At 42.3% G+C, this 26274-nt stretch overlaps 1 long non-coding RNA gene across 1 annotated transcript in view; it reads left to right on the plus strand.

The window, feature by feature from the left end:
* LOC118290296 overlaps positions 1 to 26013 on the plus strand; it is a 29085-nt gene extending 3072 nt beyond the window's left edge. Inside the window, exons 3-6 of the long non-coding RNA XR_004786385.2 lie at positions 5049 to 5145; positions 24922 to 24979; positions 25663 to 25714; positions 25848 to 26013. This is a non-coding gene — a long non-coding RNA (uncharacterized LOC118290296). The remainder of the gene's footprint in view (positions 1 to 5048; positions 5146 to 24921; positions 24980 to 25662; positions 25715 to 25847) is intronic.
* The last annotated feature ends 261 nt before the right edge of the window (positions 26014 to 26274 follow it).

The following is a 26274-nucleotide window of genomic DNA, read 5'->3' on the forward strand; positions in this document are numbered from 1 at the left end:
GAAATGGCCACTTTAAGCCAAACTAAACCAGCAACTGTAACTTTATATAGAAACCAGAACGTAGCTTGATCCCAGAGCTTTGACTCATCGCCAACACCTCAGATTTGTTCAGCGATTTAAATAGATCAAAAGTTGTGCTTATTTACAGCTATTTCAGTGGAGTGGAGAGACAGTTGCCCTATCAGAACTCTGTAGGCAAAGATAATAATGCACATCCTATGTACTGTATCTGGCTTTCAGCTAGCCAAAGAAGAAAGTGATGACATTGACGTGTTTGTGTAACTCTCAAATTACAAAGATAGCAGCTACTCAACGTGCATATTTATTTGATTGTCTGAAACGGTCATTAGCAGCTGCTGGCAAAACTTTATATAAAACTATAACTGATGAAAGCAGATTGTCACTCACTGATTGGTTAGAGAAAATCAACTCTATCCCTATTCCTTACACCCCTTAAGATATTGCCTAATACTAATTTGCTGTTGCTCTGAATGAAGGAAGAGGATTGATGTTGGTGTAGTATTTTCCCCCACATTTAGTTTTATCTAACCAATGAACAAAGCCGACCATTGGAGAGGAATATGCATGTTGAATCACTGATGCTCATATAGATGTATATCATACTCAAATACATCATTAAGGATGTAAATCGAATGAAATGTCAGTGTTTTATTTCCATTGCTGAAGACAAAGACGGAAAGTGAATACAAGCCAACATTAGGTGGGGTCTGCTGGCTCAAGTAGCAACATCTTGGGGTTTACAACCATCGGCACCGACCATATCTGTTTACACTAATAGCACCCATGTATCATATTGAATCTGACAATGGCATGTTTAAACACTGATGTTTCAGCATTTTGATCTCATTTTAAAATACACTCCATAATGTCAATTTCAGGTGCTTGTGACCCTGCGGCGAGCGAGGCTGAATGATGTGAGGAGTCAGATATATGAGCAGTTCTGTGGTAACCGGGGCTTGGCTTCCTGGCACACTCTAGGTACACCCCACTGATGCGCCGCCAGCAGACCGACTTACACCGGGTCAAATTTATGGGTAGATATTTAGCTTGTCTCTGCCACTCTGTAGGGCAGAAAGAATAACATCGGGCCTCTTTGCTGGTTGTGCTTCGAGCCCGGTGATATTTTCCCTCAGGAACCGGCCTGGCTGCACATCACAGGCCCGCAGAGAGTAAACTGAAAATGTCAAAAACAGCCCACCGCTCTCCTCTTCAAAGTTAGCATGTGGTCTGTAGCCTCATTTTATCATTAGGCGTGGCTTTTAAGACCTGAGCTTTTGAACTTGGTTGCTTTGGTGACTAAATGGTTATCCCGCTGACCAACCGGCATCGATCACAGCAAGATGATTTTCATATAAAATCAACATGACATTTTCACAGTTATATCACAGTGACATTTGAGTGTCTACTCTCGTTACCTTGATCTTTCTTTGTCTGACTTTGGCGAGCCTGTAACTGATAATAATAAAACAGGAAACGGTCACAATGTGTCATTGTCAGAATGAGGAAGTAAAGATGCTGCGGTATCAATATAGTTTTCTGGGGAAATAATGAGTTGCAAGTGACCAGCTTTATGACCTTAAAACTGAGCCTGTTTCATTACAGATAGAGGGTGTTAGTGGAAACATTTTAAAACAGTCATAACTGACCCTTCAGCACGTTATAGATTACGCCTCTACAACCCACCCCTGTGGCAGACATTACCTTATTTTCATTAAGTATAAAATTACATGTAGTATAAAAATGGGGAAGTACCGTTTTTATTTTCCTGTTACATTAACATTGGAACATGCAGCTTTCCAGCTGCTCCAGCAGCACAACCCCAAAAGTAGTTTCACTTCTCACTTCTCCAGTTTTTCGTTTAAGTTGCAAAATACCTAGTGGGCATCGGGGTAATCACTCTCTCTCTCCTAAACCACATGTTACTGTGACTGCAGGATTTCAAAACACTGACACGAGATAAGAATAATATGAGTGCAAACTGGACTGTGGATTTGAGTCTCGCCACATAATTACAATTACCTGTAATACCGTTAGTGTGAGTCCTCAAATAGAATTAGTGTGTAAAGTGAAAAAAAAGCTTTCTGTTAAGCACTTACCAGTACTGCTGTTGTGTTTTTCCCTTTCTCAGATTGAACAATCACTGTGGTGATCTGTGTTCCTTCCTGAGATTGTCTGCTGTTTGAGTTTTTGAACTTGTTGCTAGTCCGATCATCCATCTTGAATACTGCCATTTAAACTATCTAGATTAATCCTCCATTTCCTTTTAACTATCCTACTCCTGGGGGCCCAAGTATGCTTCACACCACTTTATCAAACAATGTTTAAAATCTGAGGATATGGGCAAGATGCATCCAGCAATTATGGTAACTGTTTGACCTTTACGTCAACTTCACACAGCAATTGTCCAGTAGTGCTACAGTAATAACTTAACAAAGTTATAAAATCAACCTTCCTAGTTGAATAGACTGTTGTGCAAAATCTACTGTAATAAGCTTTCAAAAATTCATGGATCTATTACTCATACTGGATGCCCAGCAGCGACCCAAACCTGCACAAACACAATTAAACTGTCCTTTAGTTCCCTTTCACTAAGGGGCTGGTATCTCAAGCCATAGTTCCAAGTGTAGTAATAATAATAATGATGATAGTAATAGTAGTAAACTTTTATGTATGGAGCACTTTTCAAAATCCACATTACAAAGTGATTTACATTGGCAGCACAATAAAACAGATTAGTCATAAAATCATCACGTTGTATGAAATGGGCAAATTAAAACTCAAATAAAATTAAGGAGATGATGATGACTTCGTCATGATGTTCGGTGCCCACATAGTCAAAATTATAAAAGTAACAGAATATTATTTTTTGCTGTCACTGGTATGTTTTTTTCCCCAATATGCTTTTAAATCAATCAGCATACAAAGTTAAGCTTGATTTACGCTTGGTCACTTGACACCTGATAGCTGTCTCTCAACAATATATATTGTGTTGCACAACACCCGGCATATGTACTTTGGCAACCGTAAGTAGAATGACAGACAGATGATTAAGCGGAGTGATCACACACTCTTACCCTGCCTCTTTTGGCAAGTTTGCCAGTTCAAGATGTGTGTGCGTGAATGTGTCTGTCTGATCGGTGGTTGAGGTGTCTTTGCTGGGAAGGTGGGCAAGAGCGGAGGGCTTTTGGAAACTGTCTGAGCTTCTACCGAGTCCGAGGAGCACATTTGTCAATGTCACAGAGAACGTACTAATTTGTAATACAGCTGTTTCCCTCTATGATGTGTTGAAACCTTCAATCAGAAAAAAAATTGGGCTGGACCAGCTCGCGTCTCCAGCTTATAATAATGCCTCATTCACAAGGTAACCGGGCTGAACCAGGCCTCCCATGGCAGCAGCGGCCTTGCATGAAGTAGCAGTGAACCTGCAGCTGCTCTAATTTGTAAACTAGGCGAAAGAAAAAGTGTGTGTGTGTGTGGCACTGAATACGGTGGCAGCAGTGGGAGCAGTGGGCAGGGTGAGGCGTAGCCGGGCAGGGAGCGACATATGTTCCTGATTGACGATGATTGAATCAAGTGCAGTAGCAGAGAGAACGTTTCCCAGCCAGTGAGAAATGTGTGTGCACCGAGGCATTTGACAGAGAGACGGGGAGATCTCACTGGAGTTTAAACAAGCAGGACAAATCGATTAGTGATGACCCATTACTCCGAAGAGTGTGTGGAAAGGTTCCTACATTTTCAACTGCATTATTGCCGTCCTAGAAAAAGGCTCTTGACACAGAAATACATAAATCTCGCTACGCATGACTTGGACTCAACTTTTTTTTATTTCCGAAAGAAGACTCGTGTTTACATTGTCATAAAAATATAGCAAACCCCCCCCCCCCCCCCCCCCGAAACGGCTTCTGGGATTCCTTTGAACACGTTAGGAAATCTCGATCCTTTCCCCGATGTCAAGGCCACGGAAAGATATGAAAGAGAAAATTTGGGTTGAAAGAAAAACACACAACCTTGAAGTCTCCCAAAATGTTGGCCTGTGACATGATGGCCTCTAGTGGTACACTGCCGATTGACACAGACAGCTCAATCATTTCCTTATAGGCGTGTGCTGCCAGGTCCAGCTGGCTTTGACATTAACACCAGGCTCTGACTGACAGAGGCCCTGGCCTTGGGCTGGGCTCCCGGGGCCTCCACAGTACATTCAGCTCTCCTTTTAGCCTGTTGATTTACTGTCCCCGGTGGCCGCTCGTTGATCCATTTCCCCTCTCAGTTTGCTCACAGGGCACCCCAAAAACTGTCCTCCAGCAATATATTTGCTTTATGATTTCCTGAGGAGCCAATGAGGAAAAACAAGCCCCCGCTCACTGCACCTGTTCCAGTTAATGTGCAGCGGGCCGATCGGCCTCCTCTGGTCTCGGCGACTGGGGAAAAGCGACGAGGGCTGCGGTGTCACAAACTCCATGTGGATCTTCCATTTCCCCCGGCCGGGCCCAGCTGGGACCGGGCAGCGTGGGGAACACGATGGGGGGGGGGGGGGGTCAGAAGGCATATTGTGTGTGTGTCATTTTAACACACGCAGGTCAAATGGGGCCCACGCAGAGTCTTGCTGCGTGTGCATTATTAACATGTGTGTGGGTGTTTATGTAGCTCAACACCCAACATGGAAGTGACATTAATAAGGTAAAGTGATGGGAACTTGCTTACATCATTTTGGACGACATGCAGATGTGACTGAATGAAAGGTCGTAGCCATCTTCCTTTTGCACGATGATGTGACCAACTTGGTATTTACTCAGTTTTTTTAAAAACACCAGATTTATTTACTGGCAAGTGAGTTTTACATTAAACCCCAAATTACATTGACTTGTAAACACAGCCGTGTGATTCAGGGTAGCGGGTCAAGACAGCAGGGCGAGCAGCTATGAAGCCCATGGCCTGCTGGGGAACATTCCTGCTTCAGCGGGCAATATGTCCATTTTACAGCAGAGAGCCGGCTCTTATTTGACAACCAGTTCCTGTTTTTTTTTCAGGCATGCCTGCTTCCTAAAGAGTTGATGGATGTTTGAGCCATTTCGTGACCCCTCTTCGACCCGGGTCACTGTCAAAACTCAGAGGAAGATATATACGGTGAGTAATCCAAAGTAAAAACATGAAGTATTTTATACAGTTGGAGGAGTTTTTTTTTTTATTCATTATAGCAACTTCTTAACTGGCCCTAAAAATATCTTCCATTTATTTCACAATTATATTATATATATATAGACAGAAAACTTTGAATGGTATTCTCATAATTTTGGGAAGTTCCTTTTTTTTTCTCCTTATTGTTCAAGGTCATTTCTTTGGGGCTCCCTCTCTGGGTAATTACATTTCGCCGAGTGGGAACAGCCCTCACTTCCTCACAGTAAGCCTCCGAACATGGTCGATATCACCAATAGTCCATCTGAAAGCTGTCAGCCACTCGACTGGGCCCAGTTCTTCCTGTTTCCTCGGAAGTGGCCCAGTGGTGGAGTGGTCCAGTGGCTTTTAGGTCAAGACGAGAGGTGAACAGAATTATGAGAGGAAGCGTGCATGTGGCAGTGTCTGCTTTTCTCAGTCGTGTGTGTTTAAGTAGGAACCTGACAGAGTAAATGTATTCCAGGGTGCCTTTTTTTCTTTTTCTTTCCATCTTTACTCAAGTTGTCTTCCTGATGGCAGATGCATTGGAGCTCACCCTTGCGTGTAGTTGCTGAGTGTGTGTGAGTCCTTGTGCTTTTCCTTATGTTGTTCCCCGGTTTTTTCCCCCTTTTTTTCAAACAGTGTGTTAACCACCAGATCCCATCGCTATCAATCTTAATGGTGGTGGGTCAGTGTAAATGCACACATGTGTAGGCTCTTTCTGCAAGCCACAGTTTAAGAATAACCCGCCCACCCACCCCCCAAAGAAAAGAGAAGAGAGGGAAACTATTCTGGCCCCATTAACAAAATAGGTCCTCAGAAAACACCCCAGCCGGCCGAGAGTGATAGCTACTTCCTCAGCTTTTCCACTTCATTGATGGTTATGTGAGTTAAAACAACGAGCTTAATGGAGGCTCTGCGCCCTCGGGGGACTAATCATAGCCACGTGACTTCCTCCGGGGCTTCCATGAAAATAACTCCATTACAATGGCCTGTGATATTAATATCGGCTTTGGGAAAGTCAGGGCCGGGATCCGCAGGGAGGGCTCGCTATGAGCAAACAATGAGGAATGCACGGCATTCCAGGGAGCGAGGGAGCTACAGAGAAAAGTAGAAACGGGGCGAAAGACCTGGGAGAAGGAAAATAGCGAGCCAGTTGTGATGAGTGATGGCAGAGTGCACAGTCATGATGTTCACTTTTTGTGTTAGTTAGCTTCTGTAGTCCGTTTTTCTGAGCTGAAATGGACAGTCAAAACTTGTAGACGCATTCAGAATTAGCTTACGAATATGACAGAGGTATAACCTGATCTAAACTGGATATTTGTGAGCAGTTAAAATCCCATTGAAATTATTTAATCATATCATTTGATGCACTAATCAAACTAATCAAACCAAAACCATCTGCATCCTGGATTCAAAAATGAAACATAATTACCAGTAATCAGAAAACGGCTACAACCAGATATTTTCCACTAAATAGGTTCAATTGATAATTCAAAATATACTTGGATTGTCTGTATTTATTTGCACCTGTGATAAATTTCATCCAGCATGAAAAAGTAGAACACTTGTATCTGTGTTTTTCTTCCATGACTGACTCACGGGTATGAAGCATGAGTCACGCTCGGTGTGTACGTGCCGTAAGTGAGACATAGGAAGTGTTTCAAAGACTTGTCAGGCGGGTCCTGCAGATGATCTTCTGGCCAGGCCTTCGTTTTACCATCCTCTCCTCCTCCCTATAAACCCGCCATGCTGTCATTCTGCTGTCGGTACAGGCAGTAACTCACCACCAGCTGCAATTCAGAACAATTAAATCGCAATGATCACGACTTGGCGAAGACGCCCACCTCGGAGTTCAATACCCACCGACGAAGACTCCCAGGCCTCCTCTGCTTCCTCCCATTCAAGCGGACACGCGTGTTTGCTCCTCCAACCAAGTTAGGACATCGTATATAGGGCAGCCGAACTCTCGTATAAGTCGTCACTTGTAAAGAAATACTCGAGTCCACTGCATCATAAGCTAGACACTTTCTCTCCGGTTCCCCCTGTTGTGGGAGATTTATTGAATGAAATAATGCCGGCTTCACTTTTACCCCCGCTTTTATGAATATATATTGTTTTAACAGCACTTCTGAATTCCTCCTATACTCCAGTTGGGGTCACAGCTTGGCCTTCATCTGTTTCAGGATTCAACATGATAAAAGATTTTAAACATTATCATAAACTATTTGTCCCGCAGACTTTTTTCTGCTGAAGTGTGGAAGTGATATGGCCCGAGAAATACTGAGGGGTATGTAAAGTGAGAATTCTATAGTCTTTTGCAGATACCGTGCATTTTGTAAGTAATAGGACAGGAAATCTTGTAATATAGCTGAACTTATAGAGGCATGGTGAATGTAACAGAGCGAAGATTTACGCTTTATATGTCTCGGCCCACAAAAATCTATCTCTGTGCTTGGCATTTTCCACATTTTTTAGTCGAGAAAAAAAGTAATTGAATAATCCACTGACTTCAAACGTTACAATCATTATTTGCGCCCCAAAAATGCAACGATATGAAAACAATACAATAGATTGTGGAATGAACGTCAGTTAAAGTAAGAAAAATACTCCTCATATTCTAATATGCAGTAATTTGCTCCTCAAACAACAGTTTTTTTTCTGGATTGTTGTATTTCATTGAAGTTCAAAATTAAATATAAAATGTTCTGAATTTCCACTCGGACTCAGGAAGTGGATTATTATTCACATTAACCTGTTAGAGATTTCAGATAAGCGGGAGTTCAATAGCCAAACCATAGTCAGGGGGAAAATATCAACTTGAACCTAGAATTAGAAGAAAAAGCCCAACAAATGGTTTGCACCCTGGCGAGTTTTTAAAATTAATAGTAATTAATAAAATAAAAGTGAACGGGAGAATAACCTTTATAAGATGATGTAGGAATTTCCAGCAGTGCACCTCCACCACAAGTTGTGATATGGCTTTCACATCTTTCCAGTGAAATATTAGATGACAGTAGCCAAGCCAAAGAAAAGGTCCTCCTCCAGGGTCCAAATAATTATAAGAGTGCCATAACAGATCAAACATTATTTCCTTGACCTTGACTCCAGCTTGAGGAACAGCGCAGACTTTTTGGCTGAAAGCACAGGCTGCAAGAATCTCTCCGCAGGAGCTCTCGCTGCACAGAGCTGACGTTTACACAGGATTGGAGATTCATTCACCATTAACTAAATGACCCTCCGCCGGCCAGGAGCAACACTTCTCTGGCTATTTGGATTGCGTGGCACAGAGGGATTAGTTAACAGTGAATCGGCTGTTTTGGAAAAAGTTGGAAGAGCGTCTGCCAAAAGAATCCTTTCATACGTGCGTTTACCACCTGAGAAAATGCCTCTTTTTTTTTCTCCGCTGATTTTTCATCCACAATTATAGGATATTACACATTTCAGTGAACAATGTCTGTTTCAGCTACGCAGATGTGCTTTGCACACCACATGTGAAAAAACACCCATGTCTTGCAACCGTTTTGAATGAATCCAAGGAAGTTATTGCAAGTCGATGAAAGCCGACGGCACAACGTCGTGTTATATTTTCAGGGCGTGACGCAACACACAATGTCACTTTGAAAAATCAAACAAAACAATTAAAAAGTTTAGAACTGACTCGAGCAGGAGCGGAGCCGCAGGTCCTTTGTGTTGTGGTCGGGTCGCTCGCCTCAGGCCTTCCTGTCAGGTGTGACCTCATCAGCTCCTTTTGGATGTAACGACTTAATTTCAGGAAATTCAGTCGCTAACAAAATCCACAGCTTCTAATTGTTGAGCATCTCCTTCTTAGAAAGTCTGTTGAGCCTGTAATCCTTTAATTCACACTGGTGGTCTGCATTGACCAGCTGGATTTTTTTTTTTGCTGCTGCTTAACCTAAAGGCCTCTTCAACCATGGAAAGAGGAATAGAACTTAACCTGGTCAACTGCTTATAGCTGGATTAAAAATCCAGATTATTGGAATACCTCCTGACCGCTCGAGGATTCACCGCTGTAACATCAAACTAGTTGTATCAACAACTGCTGGTCTTATACAACCTAACAGCTGGTGGCAATTTTGAAAGCAGTGAGGCGGGATACATTGTACATTGAGTGAGAAGAGCAAACACTTTAAAATCAGGGCGATTTCCAGTATTTTCAATCTACAATGCAGCCTTTGTCTGGGTTTTCCTTGTTTTTCTTTTTCCAAATTATGCAAATTGACTAGATTTTTTGGTTGTTGTTGTTGTTGTTGTTGTTCTGACAATGACTGGTTTATGTTCGTGTCAGTATTATATGGAAATCATCTCGCCAAGATTTGTATAAAGTCAGTAAACACAACTCTGAATAGTATTATCATTTTTGTTTCAATCATTTTCTTTTAAACATGAGGAGAGAATAGTTAAAACTGCACATTTCAACGCCATGCTGACCATTAATAGCTGAAAAAACGAAGACAACATGTTTTTTTTTTTCTGCATTATAGGCTGATTATCAAAATGTTTGTAAAAGTTATATTAATATTAAGGGCTTCTCAGCAACTCAACTTGAAGTTCAAGTGATTTTTCTCCCAAAAATTTGGCTTACTTTTTTGGGGGGGATATTTTATATCGTCATCGGTTTCTTCTTCTTCACTGCCATTGTTGGCACGTGGCTTTTTCTTTTGACGCATTACCACCGACAAATTACAGTCACCTGAAAAACATGGAAGCGGCTGCAGGACAGGAACTGTGTCACCTTGACACAACAGGGACCCACTTGTAAATATAACATTGCTCCTAGGTCTAATTGTTTCAGTTCTACACAGTTGATTTCACAAGCTAAAGTAGACAGAAAAGTCGAACACAGCATGAGTATCAAGCAGACTGTGGAACGGATCATGTGAATGGCCGTGTGCTTTCAGCTGCATGAAATTAATGTAATTTTGCTTGTAAAAAAAGTTGACAGTGAAGGATTTTTTTAATTTTAAGCCTCTAAAACTACATTTTCATACATTACTATAAAAATAGACACATAATACGGTTTGGAATAACAGGTTTCAGAAATTCAAGACCCCTCGGTACGTTTTGAAAAATGGCCGGCGCTGTATATTTGAATGTGTTTAATACAACTGTTGTGTGTGATTTGTTGCAACGTGTAGAGAAAGAAAAAAATATATATCTCTGGCTATAATAATCTTTAAAAAACATGAGCTCAGGGCCATTATGAAGCTGCTCCGTATACAGTGTCACAATGTTCTCTTTTGCATATGGCTTCCACATCTCCATCGTCACCTCAGCCACCTGTCAGCTGAGCACCAGCAGCATCTGAACTCGCCTCACAAATAACCCCCCCGGTTCACTGGGGATATGACAGATGCATGCTTTAATGTTGATGCTGATACATAGTTGTCATGCGGAGTTACGCATATTCACTGTTCGATACTGACAGCGAGAACTCTGGAGAGCCCAGTGGTGTTATGCTGAGTGATTTAGGAACGGAGCTCTATTCCCCCCCCCCCCCCCCCCCCCCCCCTCATTTTAAGCTTTTCTTCTGTGCCACCCTTTAGAGTTGGGGCTTACAGTAATTGTCAGGAAGGGGATAGATTTATTTCCTCATAAATTACGCAGGTTCTCTGTTGGAAGGACCCAGAGCATAATGTAATCCACACATGTGCACACATGTGCATTGTGAGGGTGTGGATGATGTTGCTGCTCTTATTTCTCCTCAACTCCATTCAGCAGAAGTAAGCTCTTTGTAGATCTTTGGTTTTCAGAGTTTCTTGAATTTACTTTATAATAGTGGTTTTAAAAAAAAAAGAGAAACAAAATCTTTCACATTAATGCAAGAAAGACCCACATTAAGGATACAATTATTTGAAGACTATTTTTGACGAATTTCATGATTAATATCAAGCACAATAATTCAAAGTGAACTCATGTGACTCTCTCTCTCTGTACAAAGGAAGCGTTTATCCCTGATGGCTTCGGCGCCCGATTCAGAATCTGCACAAAATTTATAACATTTGCCAGTAATTACATTAAAGAGAGCAACGGGCTTGATTGATGCTCCATATGAAACTGAATTGCGGAAGTTTTGCCAAGGTTTTTGGAATATCCTCTTTTTTTCTTCTTCTGCAAAATTGGTTTTCCTCCCTGACCTTAACAGAGTCGCCACTCGGCATCACGAGGAAGCTTCTGCGGGGAGCCATAACTGCCGCCAAAGGCCTTTAAATCCTCGATTTGATGGCTTGAGGATTCAGCATGAGGATTTTTAAAGGGGGATGACGAGGAGAAAATTGCAGGTCCCTAAGAAAACAAAGAGCATTTCCTTTCCTGTGTCAGGATGAAAAGGGGGGAAAAGAAAAAATAGAAATACATACTAATTCATCATTTGGCTTTTACTGCTCCTCGATGGTCCATAACTCACTCCGACCATGATTCCCCTTTTCCCCCTCATACTGTCGGCTTCACAATCCACTACGCCATGTTTTAATGACCTTTATTATAGGCAATTCTACACTGTCCAATAAAGGTTTACACTTTGAACCGTGATCCATGGTATGACTAACAATATTTAATAATATATTGTGTCTTCGATAGTAATGGAATAATGGCAAAAAAAAGAGCCCAAAGGTAATTGAAACGGAGGGAATGAGCAAATCGCCGCCTGAAATGACTCGGCTTTGTCCCGAAATCCTAACATGGCGACTCTCTTTTTTTCAATTGTTCTGTTCATCTTCTTATATTAATCCAATGGATATGGAGGTTTTATCAGAAGTTTTAATAGCAATTTAATATAGCTGACAGATATGACATATGAGTTCATGCTCTAACCTGTCTCGAGGCAACATTTAAGCACCACCGCCATATGGCAACTCCATTTTGGAAGCGCTGCTTCAGTGGATTCCTGAAAGTTGTCTGGTACTGTCATTGCTCATCGTACAGACAAGAGAGTGTATCTTCCCCAACCTCTATTCCTCGTGGACAGTATGGAATTGACTGAATGGACGGGCAGAGTAGCGGATATATAAATAAGTGACAGATACATGAATGCATACATACATTATGTTCATACTCATACCCACAGGCCTCAGTATTTATATTCTAATACCTCAGCAAAAGGTTGACATATAAATCAAAATGTGAAACAATGGTAGCATTTACAACCACTTTCGTAGAGATGAACTTCACTGGCAGTATCCTCTGGAAACTAGAGCCATAAATTTTATTACTATTAAATGTTTCTAAAGGGAGTTGACAAATAGTTGAATGGAGTTGACTTTCCCCTCCTGCTCTTGGCACGGCTGCGGGGAGGAAAATTCCCTCTCTGAAAAGAAAAAAGCACTCTCACATTAGTGCTGCCAATCCATTCATCTTGATGTTGTTTGAGTGTAATTTAAGCCTTTTTAAACCGCCTGCTGAAAATACAATGTGCTTAAGGGCAGTTGCGAGCATTTTATGAGCACAATAAAATTGTCACTGCATATGGATTAGATGGATTTTGATATACGGGCAGGACAGTTTTCATGTTCACGGGTGTTTACTGCCGGGTGTTAATGTCTGCTGCTGAAGGAGTGAGCGAAGGCTGAAATGACTCGGATTCAGCCCTCGTTGGCTTTAATCATGAACTCAAATCGAAAAATAGCGATGCCCCTAAAAATATATAATGTGTATATATATATATACTGTATATCGGGGATAAACACTTGTGCTTAAAATCCAGATGACGTTCTTAAAATAAACGGAGCAATAAGTATGCATGAACAGATTGGCCATTTGCTGAACCCCTGCCCCAGATACTGTACGGACAGTCTACTCACAGTTTGGCATCTGTGACGAGGTATGTCAGGCCTGTCTCCACATGTTGAACCAGTGTAGTAGGACTCATACTCATTGATAGAGTTTTGAAGGTGGAATCTTTCCAAAATGAAAAAAAAAAGAAGCAGCAAAGGTGTGAGGAATGGATTATTCAGTGTGTTGGTCTGCTCAAATGTAATCTGCAAGTTTAAGGATACCGCTTTGTCAGAGTTTAGGGTAACGTTAGCGTCTGTGTTCTTCTTTGTTTATTTTTCAAAATGTTTTTTATTGAAAACTATTATATGACGTGGCAGTGAGCATGTGGATGTCTGTCAGTGGTTCTCATACTTTTTCTGGAAATTTTACAATTTTCAAATTAGTCGCCACTATGCTGCAGCTGACAGGTCAAAAGGTCAAAGGGTGGCGTGTGATTTAAAACAAAAAGAAAAAATGGAACACAAAAAAGATGGTTGCAAACAAATCAATCGCTAATATGAACAATTTTCAGCATCCTGCTTTGTTTCAAAGTACTGAAAATGTACAGAAAAAACAGGAAAACTAGTGTACCAGGGTGCCATTCATACATTAATATCTTTTCATTACAGTCCATCTTTCTTGTCAAATTGATTCCAGTTACCATTTTCACTAATTAACTGTATATCTGTCTATTAATGGCCTTGATAGTTGCAGAAATCAATGCCAAACGTGCTGGTCCTGCAGGAGAATCCAGTATTAAATCATATTTAAACTAATTTAAAATAAAAGTGTGTCTCCGTGTACCTCATCATTTTTCACCCACAATCCAACCAAACTCTCATCCAGTAGTAATAAAGACATCAACATGTATGACAGGTTGGTAGCTTCAGTTGTCAGGAAACGGTTGTTTTGCCTACTGTGCTTTTGTGTAAACTCATAGTTTCCTTGTTTGAAAAAAAACAAAACACGTAATTACTTGCAAGGTCACGGAAGGGATAAGCACTCATAATTCATACAGACCAAAACATCAAGAATCTGGGAATAGCGTCCACATCGTTCTGCCGTCAGCCCTGTACTCATCCGACCACAAGATGATTTTGTGCAGACGGACTTTTTCTTCCATCGCTTCGGGTCCGCGTGATTTACGCACATGTTTACTGATGTCTTTCAGATGGTCGCTCTCGCTGGTTATTGTCTTCCACTATTAGTTCCCAGATGAATCAGCGGCGGACAAATTGGGGGACGTCTCTGTGGATCTGCGATATTTATTGAGGTTACACACCACTGTGGACCTCTCCACTGGCTTCCCAATGTAGCAAGGGAAAAACAGATGGCCCTCGGTCATGGCATGTTTGGACATTGAAACACTCGGGTTTCATGGTGCTTTTTATGCTTTTTCTGAACATTTGGTTTACAGCTTGTTCAGAGGTCATGGCAGCTCTTTTTTTTCTTTTTTTTGTCCTTGGGAAGTTGAATATATATTGTCATAATTTTATTGTGAACTTTTGTAAGATTGCAGGATCCCTCCTGTTCTGCGAGACCCCTGTATTGTGATCCACTGACCCCCTGTGAAAATCCCTGATATATCTCCTCTTGAAGATATATGGCTTAAACACCTTGCTCCCATGCACTGAAGTTGCTCATAGTGTTTGGGGAGAAATTCCTCATACCAAAGCAATTGACTGTTTCGGAGTTTATGTTGCAGGTTTTTTTTGTTTTTTTTTAATTCCCTGTCCTATTAACCAGCTGGTAATACTCTGGCATGTTTATTTTAATAGGGTAAAAATAAATGAACCGCAATGATTAAAGCAGATATGTAAATATCGTATCGTGCAATTTCGTGGAGCAGGGAGCCCCACTGATTACCTTTAAGTAAAGAATAATGAACTCGGCTTCAAGTTAAGATGACAATGAAACTATTCTATTGATCATGAAACTGTGCACTGGTCTGCTTTGCAGTAGTCTCTTTACAAAGTTTAACAAGAGCTGATAAGATATGAGATATTTCATGCCGTCCTCATCAACATTAATGAGCCTTTTTATGGGCAACGTTACAGAAAGTTTACACCTCAGAAATCCGACATGTGCAAGCGACTTGTTGGAAATTGCCTGTTAGATAAATACAACTCTGCCTGAAAGGGTTTATTTCCTGACTTTTATCTATTTATCACGTTGTCAGTTGGATTCTAAGTAGATTGACTCCATAAACCACTCAGTGATGTTTTGGATACCATCTGCACACGACTACACCAGAATTCATCTTACCATGACAAGCACTTGAAGCGCAGCAGATGGTGGATGTTTTATCCGCTTAGCAGGCACACCCTGATAGTGATTACTATCCTGCAGCAAGACTGCCATAGAAACACAATAACATCTCGGAGCTGGAAAAGAAAGCTGCCAAAGCATGGCATGTATTTCATTTTTTAACACGAGTTGTTTTTGTTTTTTTTAAAGGAGCAATTTTTAATTCCGCGCTTTTTCTACACACGTTTTCTCCGTGTTACAGTTGGACTAGTTCAACGTGAAAACAAATGAACAGCGTCTTGAAATGCTGACACCGGCGCTTCAGGTTCAAATCTTGAAAACATATGGAAACTCCTTTTGAAGCGCACTGGGAGCAGCTGAGGTGGATGCAGAACTTCTCATTGTTTACTTTTCAACCCCCCCCCCCCTTCTTTTTCGATCTCCTTCCTCCATATAAGAAGGTAAAACGTGAAACATTACATGAGTGCACATCGGCTCAGTTCATTATACCCAGCTAAGTGAAGACTTCCTAACTCACCTACCACCCCACAGCCCCCCAGAGCCTCTCCTGTGCAGTTTCAAATGTTCCCAGTTACTTTCTCCCAATTAAATGCCGCAAATTGGCCTGGAAACCCAGATACTGTAGCTCCATCGCCCGACCTGGGTTATCTAAAAAACAGCCAATGGCCTGTAACGTGTAAGGCGAGTTTTTTTAATCAAAATGAAAAATGTTTTAAAAAGTGAGCAAGTGTTATTTCATCGTTATAGCTTCCTCTCCGGCTAAATTTAAACCAAAAGGCCTGCCCCATTATATTGTGTGGCTGGGAGATGACCCTCTGGAGGAAAACTCTACGGGTGAGAGGCCTGGATGTATTTATCTTCCAGTTTTTCACCTGTCTTCAGATGCCGTTTCCTTTTTAAGTTTAGCAGTAGGGATTTACTGGGCTGCTTCCTTCCGGGACCCAGTGGAATACAACATTAAACTGCAGGGAGGAGAGAAAACCTGTAGTGCACTAAAATAAAGTTATGTAAAAACCATTCTGCTCTTCCTGTAGTCTTTCCTCAACCTTGCAAGTTTCCCCCCCGAGGGCCTGAGAACATTACAAGCCATTCACTTTATATGAATGGGCACTAACAGACTTTTTCGCCATTTTGATATGTCCAAATTTTGCAGGCATATCCTGTGGTCCATCAGGCACAGCCCTAGTTTCAATTTGCTGTCTCCCGGTGGGGCCCTGTCTTCCTATTTCACGTGGACCTGTATAGAGTTTTTATCGCCCTGCACTTTTCGGCTGCTTCAAAGCCGGGGATCATTGTTTTTCACCGGGGAGAGGTACGAGCTGGCATTTTCAACGTGCGTCATTCGCAGACACCAAGGAGGGAGACTTGGGAATGAACGTCCCAACACTCTCTGTCCAGCGCCGACTTCCCGTCAGCCAGATCAGTCGGAGAATGAATAATTAAATAAATGCCATGTCACCATTTAACTGTAATTGAACAGAAGTCTGCAAACGTCTTTGAAAGAGGAAGTAACGCACCTGTTCCTTTAATGGGGCAGGCTTGCCTCATGCCACTCGCTATAAAGTGTGGATGCTGCCGGGGGAATCATTTCTGATGATCTTTAGAACAGCAGTGCGCCTTACTTCACACAAATTTGGCCCCGAAAGGATTGTATCTGGAAGAGATGTTTGAGGGTGATTTCAGCGAAAAGAATTCTTTTGATAGGGCAATTAGGTGTACTTATTTTATTTCATGGAAACTCTCTGCAGGGGCCCAATATTAATAAAAATGATTTTCTTTGAAATTTGTTACCATGTTAACTCCGTCCTAAAGTGAACACTCTGTGGTTTCTCTATTCAGAAATATAACGACCTAGAGTTCAACACAGTCATATCCCATTGTGAATAGTATTTTTTTTTTTCTGGGCTCACAGCTGAACTTGCCTAATCGCTGCAAATATGTCTCTCATATCGGTCAACGTCACAAAATGGGGCTGCGGCGAAGAATGGCGTCCCACCCAACCCAAATCAGCCCCATATCTGATCTGGAAATACTTACATCCGTAACAAGACCAATAAAACCCAAGGGTGAAATGCAAACTTTTCATGAACAGCGACAATTGGCAACCCATCCAGCTGGAAAAAAATATGGATTTCTTCAATATCAGCTTGGAACCACTGTGATCTTTGCTTTCAACTATATGTCAATATGCACATTAATAGATTACCACATTGACAGCCATATACTGTGTGGAGTATCATGAAAGTATGTATTCGCGAGTCGGTTAAGTTTGCACATTAGGGACCTGATTTTGGGAGTTAGGACACTCTAAGGACTTTATCGCCGCAAGCGACGGGGGTTCAAATCCTTCTGGGGACCTTTGCTGCTCCCCTGACTCTCCTCTCTCTTAAGGCTGAAAAAAGCCCAAGAATATATCTTAAAAGTTATGGTATAGCAGCGTCTCAGTCACGAAAATATCTGGTAAGTAAAAAAGCTGTTATGGCTCTTCATGGTTAAAAAAGCTTCTCGCTGGAAACAAGCAGCCCTTCGCTCTGTGTGACTCATGTTTTGTCAACTAATTCATCCACTCCAACCTCCTAATGTGGACTTTGTCTCTAAATATTACATCCCTTAACTTCCTACTTTGCTCATGCACTAATTACTACGGCTGCTAGAGCTCAACGAACGATAAAATGTAGCCGTGGGACGTAATGAGACGCTTGCACTGATGCAATACGCCATCTCCTTAATCGCCCAGCGCCACCTCCTTTCAAGCCGACAAAAAAAAACAGGATAGAAGTTTTCAAAGCAGACATTTTGTTTTGATTTTCAACACTATTAATTTTCTAGTCTAGTGATTGGACCGTATGTTAGGTCCAGGACTTCAGGCCAGCGTCCAGTTTGTGCCCAGTCGTAGTAATCATATCTGCCACAGCTGCCACTTGATCGGGGATCTTGAGGACAAATGCATTCCTGCAAGGGAACAGGCCACTGTGGCAGCTTCCGCTGAGTGACAGTTCTGTTGCCATTTTCACAGCGCACATCTATTCAGAGACGGTTTTCATCTGATAAAGAATTTCATGGTGTTTTCATCAGACAAATTGTGATGTTAGTAACGTGTGTATCCTTGATAAAACAAGCTTCCAAAGATATACAGAATTAGTCCGACAGCTTTTGGAGATGACCTCACGTCTTCTTATTACATACCGTCCGTGTTTTTCCCCGCACATCCATGTCAGATCCTTTTCAGCAATTAGCCTTGAACTAGGTAAGACGATCCGCTCTGGTTTCCCACTGCTGCATCCCTCGTCATCTTGGAGTACTTTGAATCTGTCCCCCTGCGTCCTAATTAAGACCTTAATGCTGCCTCCCGCGGGGGGCTCTGGATGCCCCGCTCCCACCCACCACATTCTCCCTGTAGCCATCAAAACTGTTATGATAATAGTCCGCTTTGCACAGGTGCAGATTGCTCACATTTAGTCTACATTTGCTCTCAATCACGGGCGATCATCAAAGCTTAACTCTCCCCGACTTAAGCATTTGATCGCAAGTTGCAAACTTGATTTGATGGGGGGGGGGTTTTAACTCTCACTTGTAGAAAATGACAGTTATTTCCCTGCTTCAGACCTTTGATAACTATATGGGAGCGTTGGGCCTGCTGTGTTCCAGACCACCCTCCTCAGTCAGTGCAATTTTCAATCACCAGACCTATATTTTCCTTTTCAAAATGGCACGCACTTGTCATCGTGAAGCTCAACACTTTTACACGACATAAATTTACCCTGACCAGGTAGAGCAATATATCCACGTACTTATTCCATTAAACCTTTCCTTGACCTTCTTCCTATTGGGCTGGACTGGTGCCACATAATGCGTGTAAGCTACACAGGGCAATTACAAAGACCTGGGATTGAAAGAGAGCTGTCATTAGGATGTGCTTTCACATACCAGCCTGCAGAGTTTGGCTGCGGGCCAGGCTGGCAAATGGGACCCGCTCAGCGAGGAGCGCCGGGGGGCCAGGCCAGGGGCCTTTGGGGATAATTAGACAGTTTTATCCCGGCTTGTTGATATAAATGTGGCCGGCTTAGCCCCCCTACACCCTCGCTCTGTGGTAATGATCATGTCTAACAGGTGGCAGGCAAACGGACGGGGGCACGAAATGGATACCCCGCTTCCTGGCCGCGTCTCCTTCTTTTTTGTTTTGTTTTGTTTTCCAGTCCAATTGGAGCTGCGTCCTCCTCCATTGTGGTCGCGCCTCGGGATTGTTGATACGGGGTAGGGTTGGATATTTGTCACCATCTCGTCACATTCTAGCTAATCTCATCCTCCCCTGGGACCCTCGGAGTGAGGGCCGGCCTCGCAGAGGGTTAAAGAAAAACACGCCAATGTGTTCAAATCGAGTGGGTTTTTTAGAGGCTGATGCAAAAGAAAGTTGACACTCCTCTCAAATAGAGACACTCTTGGTGAAAATGTTTACATTTTTCCCTCCTCGTGTAGTCTTTGGAACAGCCTGCTCTTGTATTCTCCTCTGTGACTGACATGTGCATGTGAACACTTTTATCTAATAGAGAAAACATGTTTATGGATGCATGGAAACTGATTCCTTTTCGACTCCCTTCCTCCATCCTCGCCTTCATTGAAGATCGCCAAGATGTGTTTTGGAGTTACAAGCCTCTGGATTGAGTCATCTCTGACATCAGGGGCTGAGCACAGCTCTGCACATCCAAATCTCCTGTATCCTGTGCAGGGGGGGGGGGGGGGGGGGGGGGGGGGCTGGGGGGTGGCGGCTGCGCTGTTGAGGTATGCGTGTGAAGAGGCATTGGAGACCACTCAACTCCAGGCTCCTGATTCACTGTCATATAATGGATCATTTGGGGCAAAAAGAACCAGAAAAAATGAAGCGAGTATTGAAATTTACTGCCTTCCCTGAAATGTGCGGAACAGACCTGGACCAGTGGACAATGCTCATTTTCTCACAACGAATGCCTTTTTAATTTGGACGACCTGTCGAGCAGAAATGTGTGATTGTCTACGTTTCTGTGCGGACGGCTGTTTTGTTGCTGGTCCGTCCTGCGACCAGTGAGAACGTCCAGCCAAACATCCAGAAGCCTCTTAGTGCCCCGGGCTCGGTTTGCGGTCGCCTGTGTCCAGCTGATTACGGAGGCACGGCTCCAGATTTAGTAGCTCGATTCCGTTCTGGCCGAGCTGCGACGTTGGATTTTATTATAATTTTCACCTTGCAAGTAGTTTTCAAAGCTCACCCTAACCTTAACCCTAATCCCACTCTCATCAGAGGCTTAAAGGCCAAACCTTCACTTTAAATAGAGTTGAAAAAACAAGTTTTATGATTGCAAAATTTTGAAAGATATAGCCTTTTTTCCCCCCTTCTATGTGGTTTGGCGCTGGAAAATGAAAAACCGATTTAGGGTGTTTTGTGGGGGAGCTTGGCCTTTTCACTGGGATGCCTGATGTGACGTCCTCAAACCTTTGGATCCCTCCGCTTGTCAGTGGTGAGGATTCTGTATTTTCGTAAGAATTACCATGTGCTCAAAATCTAAGAAACGGGTGATATATTGCATGCACGGTAGAATCGTGGGGAGGAACAGTCGGAGCAGAATAAAGACAGGGCGGCTGACAACAGGCTGCCCACTGGTGGACACATCACCCCGTACTGGGGACGCTCGGGTTCATAATCCAACACTATATTTGTTTGATTGCCCGCCACAGCTGACAAGCAGGTCATCCACACTCTTTTGAGACAACAAGAGTTGTGACAGAGTCTCTCATTAATAGTCCACAACTCGGCGCAGTATTTTTAGTGTCAGGCTGCAGATCGTTGGACCATCTCCCTCGCCTCGTTGCTTCTTTCAAAGGAATTTTTCCTTCTCGCTCATGTGTTCTGCGCTCTGAAAGGATCTTGGCTCGTGTCGCCGGTGGCGGAGCCGGTTCACCGGCTCCAGGTCACGGCGGCTGTTGCAGAGCCGCTGTGAAGCTCCATTGCACTGCACATTGAGCGTCCCATCTAACATTTATGTTTTGAAGCATTGAGCTTAAGTGGTGCAAACAAACCCCGGGAACGCCGTGTGGATTTTTTGTACGGAATGGAATAAGGAAAAATATCAAGTCGGTTATTTTACAAAGGCTAATGTAACTGAGGGTTATTAAGTTGTCGGGCTACCTGAAACATCGTCATCAGTGATGCTTTTGGTATTTAAGCGTACTGTATTTTGATGGGATGAGGTTCCATCAGAATGTTCTTCTCTCTACTGTACACCACTGGGTGTAAGAAGTCGCTGTTGTTGTCGATGAGATGTCAGGCCTGCTCATCGCCAAGCGTCTCAGCAACTCGTACTTTCATAAGTCCAACCTGTAATCAGAGCATGACGACAAACTCCAGGGAAAACCATCAAAATCCATAGGATGGAAATGAAAAGTGTAAATGTCGTACTTCATATCTTCATACAGCGGTCAACTTCCTCTCACCTGCTAGAGTTGATGCATGTTCCTACAAACTGTTGTCTGAACTTCTCTCTTTTTCTCCTCGTACTCCATTTCTCCATGTGTTTGTGTCTTTATCTTCAGCACTTGTCCGTGTTTATGCTGGAATATCTCTGACTCAAAGGTGATAAATAGCGTTTCCCATTAGGGCAACAAAACCAAAGGTCTAAATTTGTCTCTTTGTCTTGGAGTCTGAATCCGGTCCAATTTGCTCTGACGTCTTCAGCCTCCAAAGAATATTGCCCTGTCATTGTCTGAAGCTGCTGGCAAGATGTTTATATTTAGCAGATTCACACGAACCTCCAAACACACACGCATGTAGACGGGCGTTCCTGAACCTCTTGTCTTTTACTGTTAACATCATTATTAACCACTAGCAGATCTTGAATACTTTCTTGCCTGTTTTCACATCCCGACTTCATCGTGACCCAATAACTTTGACAATCAATTTATGTGAGCTGTTTCATATCAATGCAAGTCTGTGTGTTTTAGAAGTGAGACATAAGAGACCAATTTGAAGACTTTTGGTTCTTTTAATTGATTAGGGATGATCAATGCTGAAATTGATCATTTTCAGAAATGTGGAATGCAACGAAAAGGGATTTTAATCCAAAACATCAGCTTTATTGAGACTGTACTGTCCGTCTTTTCGTAGTCCTGACCCCAACACCGAGACGTTTTGCTCTAATCCAAATTGTCTAAATACAGAATTCAAGCACTATAACCTCAACAGGGCCGGATTTGACCTTATTTTGGAAAGTGTCCTCACTCTCAACCTTTTTTTTATGTAAACATCCAACCCCTTTGAATATTGAAGCCAATAAGTTGTCAAGGCCCACTGATGCAGCTGTTGCCATCATCAGTGATATCCCGCCTCGTGTGTTCCTTCAAAACCGTCTTGTGCAGATGACTCACGTGTGCTTAAAATACAGCACATTAGCGTGTCTGCAGTGGAAAGGGTCCTTGAGGAGTGACTCTATTATAACGACCATTATTGTACTTCATCAAAATCCAAAAGGCCAAACTGGGGATGTTGTTTCACCCACTCGGGGAGCGAGAATCGCCGTGCCTTTGGCCAAAAGGAGGTTAACAAAGACAGGAAGATTAAATAATACATCCATCACATTCTGAGCGGCCGGGGGCCAAGTTCATGTCAAATCCATAACAAGCAAAGTATCCTCGACCCAGCTCATTTCCCCACACACACGTCACGCTCCGCTGGAAATCTACGTAGAGGATGTATTGATCTTACTGGTGCTTCCTTTCTCACAAGCTCACAAGCAGAGCCGCCGTATCACAGGCAGTGCGGCAAAACAACCTCCCCTGCCTCCCAGCCCCATAAAACAAAATAATAAACTCGCTGCTTGCCAAAATCATCCAAGTACCTTTGTGTGTGTGTGTGTGTGGGTGCAGCCTGTGCTAATGCACTGTTATTTGCTTCCTTTCACTTCAATAGATGAAAATAGCCCTGTGGGTGTATGTGCGGTACGTGTGCTGGAGGTGAGATAAGTGGGGAAAAAAATGAAAAGACATGATCTTCGCATCGTGAAGACTAGTTTTAATTTGGTTTGTATGTGTTCAAAAGTACAAATATATAATTTAAGATCCACCAATTCCAGAAGAATACCCACAAAAATATCAGTATTTTCAGTTTCCCATAAATACGAAAAATAAACCTGGCAAATTATCACTATTAAGAAGCTGGAACTGTTTAATTTAATGACGATCAATCAATGATTAGTTGCAACTAATTAATTAAAAGACTTTTTTTGCAGTTCTAAAAAATATTATAAAATGCCATCACATTGAGATAAATTCACTTGAGTAAATATCCTGTTATGTTGTGCCACTGATCATTTCCTGTATTGTCATTTCATAGATGACTGAAAATAAAAAACAGGAGCACACCCATTGTTTAAAAAAAAAGAAATGTATAAATACGGTCAAACTTGTGTGGAGTAACCTTTCTTTGCTCCTTCCTCCCCTATCTTGTTTTCTTGGAAGCAGACTGCCTCCCCTCTGATGAGCAAGACAACACCTTGTTTACCGCTCTTGATTATCACCTTGTTGTTTGTCCGGCCCCTGATGCCAAGATCACTATCGCAGTGTTATCAGCGTACAGTGGGATCATAAACAAGAGCACACAGGAAGCCGGACAAGTCCGAGCAGAGTGCATTGAGTCTTGATAAGTCACCTGTTGATTCCTCAAACACCAAATGAATATTTAACCTTATTAGTGTGGGGGGGGGGGGGACTTTTACTCCATGAGTGAAACTCTCTCTCTCTATTCTTTCCACCATCATTGTCATTTTTTCATCATCATCCTGATAAACAATGATGCGGCAGAAGCATCAAAGAGTCACCAGGACATCAGACAAAGAACAGTTGTTGTTGTTGTTTTTATTATTGTTTTTATTGTTATGTCTCCCCACTGAAATGGGGAATAATAAATATGATGAGAAACGGTGCCTCCTAGTGGCGCTGAAGAGCCACTGCGCTTGTCGTCAGTCGGTACATCAGTGTGTTGGACTGGACGTGTGGAGGAGGTTTACCTCATGAAGACTAATTAGGATACTTTAACTGTCCTTGAATATTTTATACGTGAATATGCTATTTGAAAAATATTTATAGAATTATATTATAATTCTACAACTATACTATGGCATTCAATTACATTTACTGAGCACTGTATTTATGTATGTACTTCATTTGAGTTTATACCACTATATACTTCTATTACATATATTGCTTAACCGTAGTGGAGTTCAGTTTTCCTTCAAAACATATATTCATCTCATAAAGTATTACACATTTTTTCTGCCATACCCTACTGAGAAATACAGCATATAGAGCAGATAATGTTGCTCCATCTTGACCAGCTACAACGATGAAAGGCTGCTCATTCAAGGCAGGAAATACGCAGCAAAAAATAATAATAAACTCTCCTATTATAACTTTAAATTTATTAAACTTCATTCAGATTGTAAATACACACCATTGACTCGTGATGGAGTTTTGTGAAAGTATAAAAGTGGGTGTTCGTGTCTTGAATAAGACTCGCATGCCAAACATGAAATGTTTTATGGTGTCAAACATCAATGATGAATGATCATATTTCTGTTATGGACACTTTATGAACAAAACGTCATGTCTTCTGTGTGAGCATTATTTTTGAAAAAGGCCTGAAATGTTTTTAGAAAAACTAAAAAAACCTCTTGATTACTATCGCAGAGAGCTCCTGAAACACGACTCCAGGAGACGCGGAGAAGGAAAGAGAGAGATTTAAAGGGTGAGTAAAAGTGTGTGCTGACTGGGGGACTTTTTGCTCTCTCTCTCTTTCTCCTTCTCTCTCTCTCCCTCCCTCCATCCCTCTCTTTGTACAGCTGTCTCTGTGACACCTGACTGTGGTGCTGGCCGGTGCCTTTTAAACTTTTCTGCAGTAAACCCAAAAAAATAGACTTATACATTTCAGGTGTTGGGTAAAATTCGCATCCCCTGGGCACTTGAACATGGTTAACATTAAGTTTGGAGCATGCCAAAAATACATGAGGAGGCACCGGGGAATTGGAGGATTACTTTTTTTTTTATTCTGCATTCCTTAAAACAAAAAGCATACTTTATGCAGATGCAAGTGCTTTTTGTTTGCCAACAGCATCATTTTTGACAGCTTAACAGCAGCCAGCTTCGGCTCTGACTCAACCTTTCCACCTCTCCGCTCTGAGCACATCCAAATGTGCTGGTAGCCATCGCCAAGCCGGAGCCCCCCCCCGGCTCTGCGGAGGGTTCGAGGCAGCTGTGTGTGGCCCGCTGTCCTCGCTGGGCCTACCAACTGGTTAATTAGCCTGCCACATGGGGCAGGAGGCGGGCGGACAGGGGGATTATGGGAAGAGAGGGTTGGGTGTTTGGCTATTGGTTGTAATTCAGCGCAGCTAGTTATGATGCTTACGTCTGTTTTTATTTTTTTTCCATCAGACACAAATGTGTGACCACAAGTGAAAAGCTACACTTTCAGCCACTTTCACAGGTAAATAGTTAAGTGGTAGCTTTTAATTTAGCTGTTTGATTTGTGTTTTTTAAACGGTACAATAACATATTATCAGTTCAAAGTTTCTTTAGCTTATTGTTGTATTAAGCCAAGTATTTCATTCTCTTGCCAGATTAAAATGTCACCGGCTTCCTCGCTATGAACAAAAAGAGATGGATGTTCTTCATCCACAGTCTGATGTTCCTCGTCTTCTGTTCCATTTCTGACAAAGTTGCCTCTTAAATCATGATCGATAAACATGACATTTCTTACAACTCTTACTTGAATAATTATGATTTTTTTTCTTTTTTTTTAATCAGGATTCCCTGCAGGAAGTAGCTGCAGGGTGAGCACTCCTCATGTTGTGCTCTTGGTGAAGATCTCTGCGACGGGTACAGGCAGCTCTGGACCCCGAGTGTTGTAGATCGCAACGTGATTGGTTGTGCAGTAGATTTGTATTTCCGTTTCCTCTACAGCGGCAGATATTTGGATATGGTGGGAAAAGGGAAAGAAGAGAGGTACCTACGTTGACGTTATAAAATTTGGTGACCATTCGTTTT

Source organism: Scophthalmus maximus, chromosome 18 (assembly GCF_022379125.1).
Source record: "Scophthalmus maximus strain ysfricsl-2021 chromosome 18, ASM2237912v1, whole genome shotgun sequence".
NCBI classification, from domain to species: domain Eukaryota; kingdom Metazoa; phylum Chordata; class Actinopteri; order Pleuronectiformes; family Scophthalmidae; genus Scophthalmus; species Scophthalmus maximus.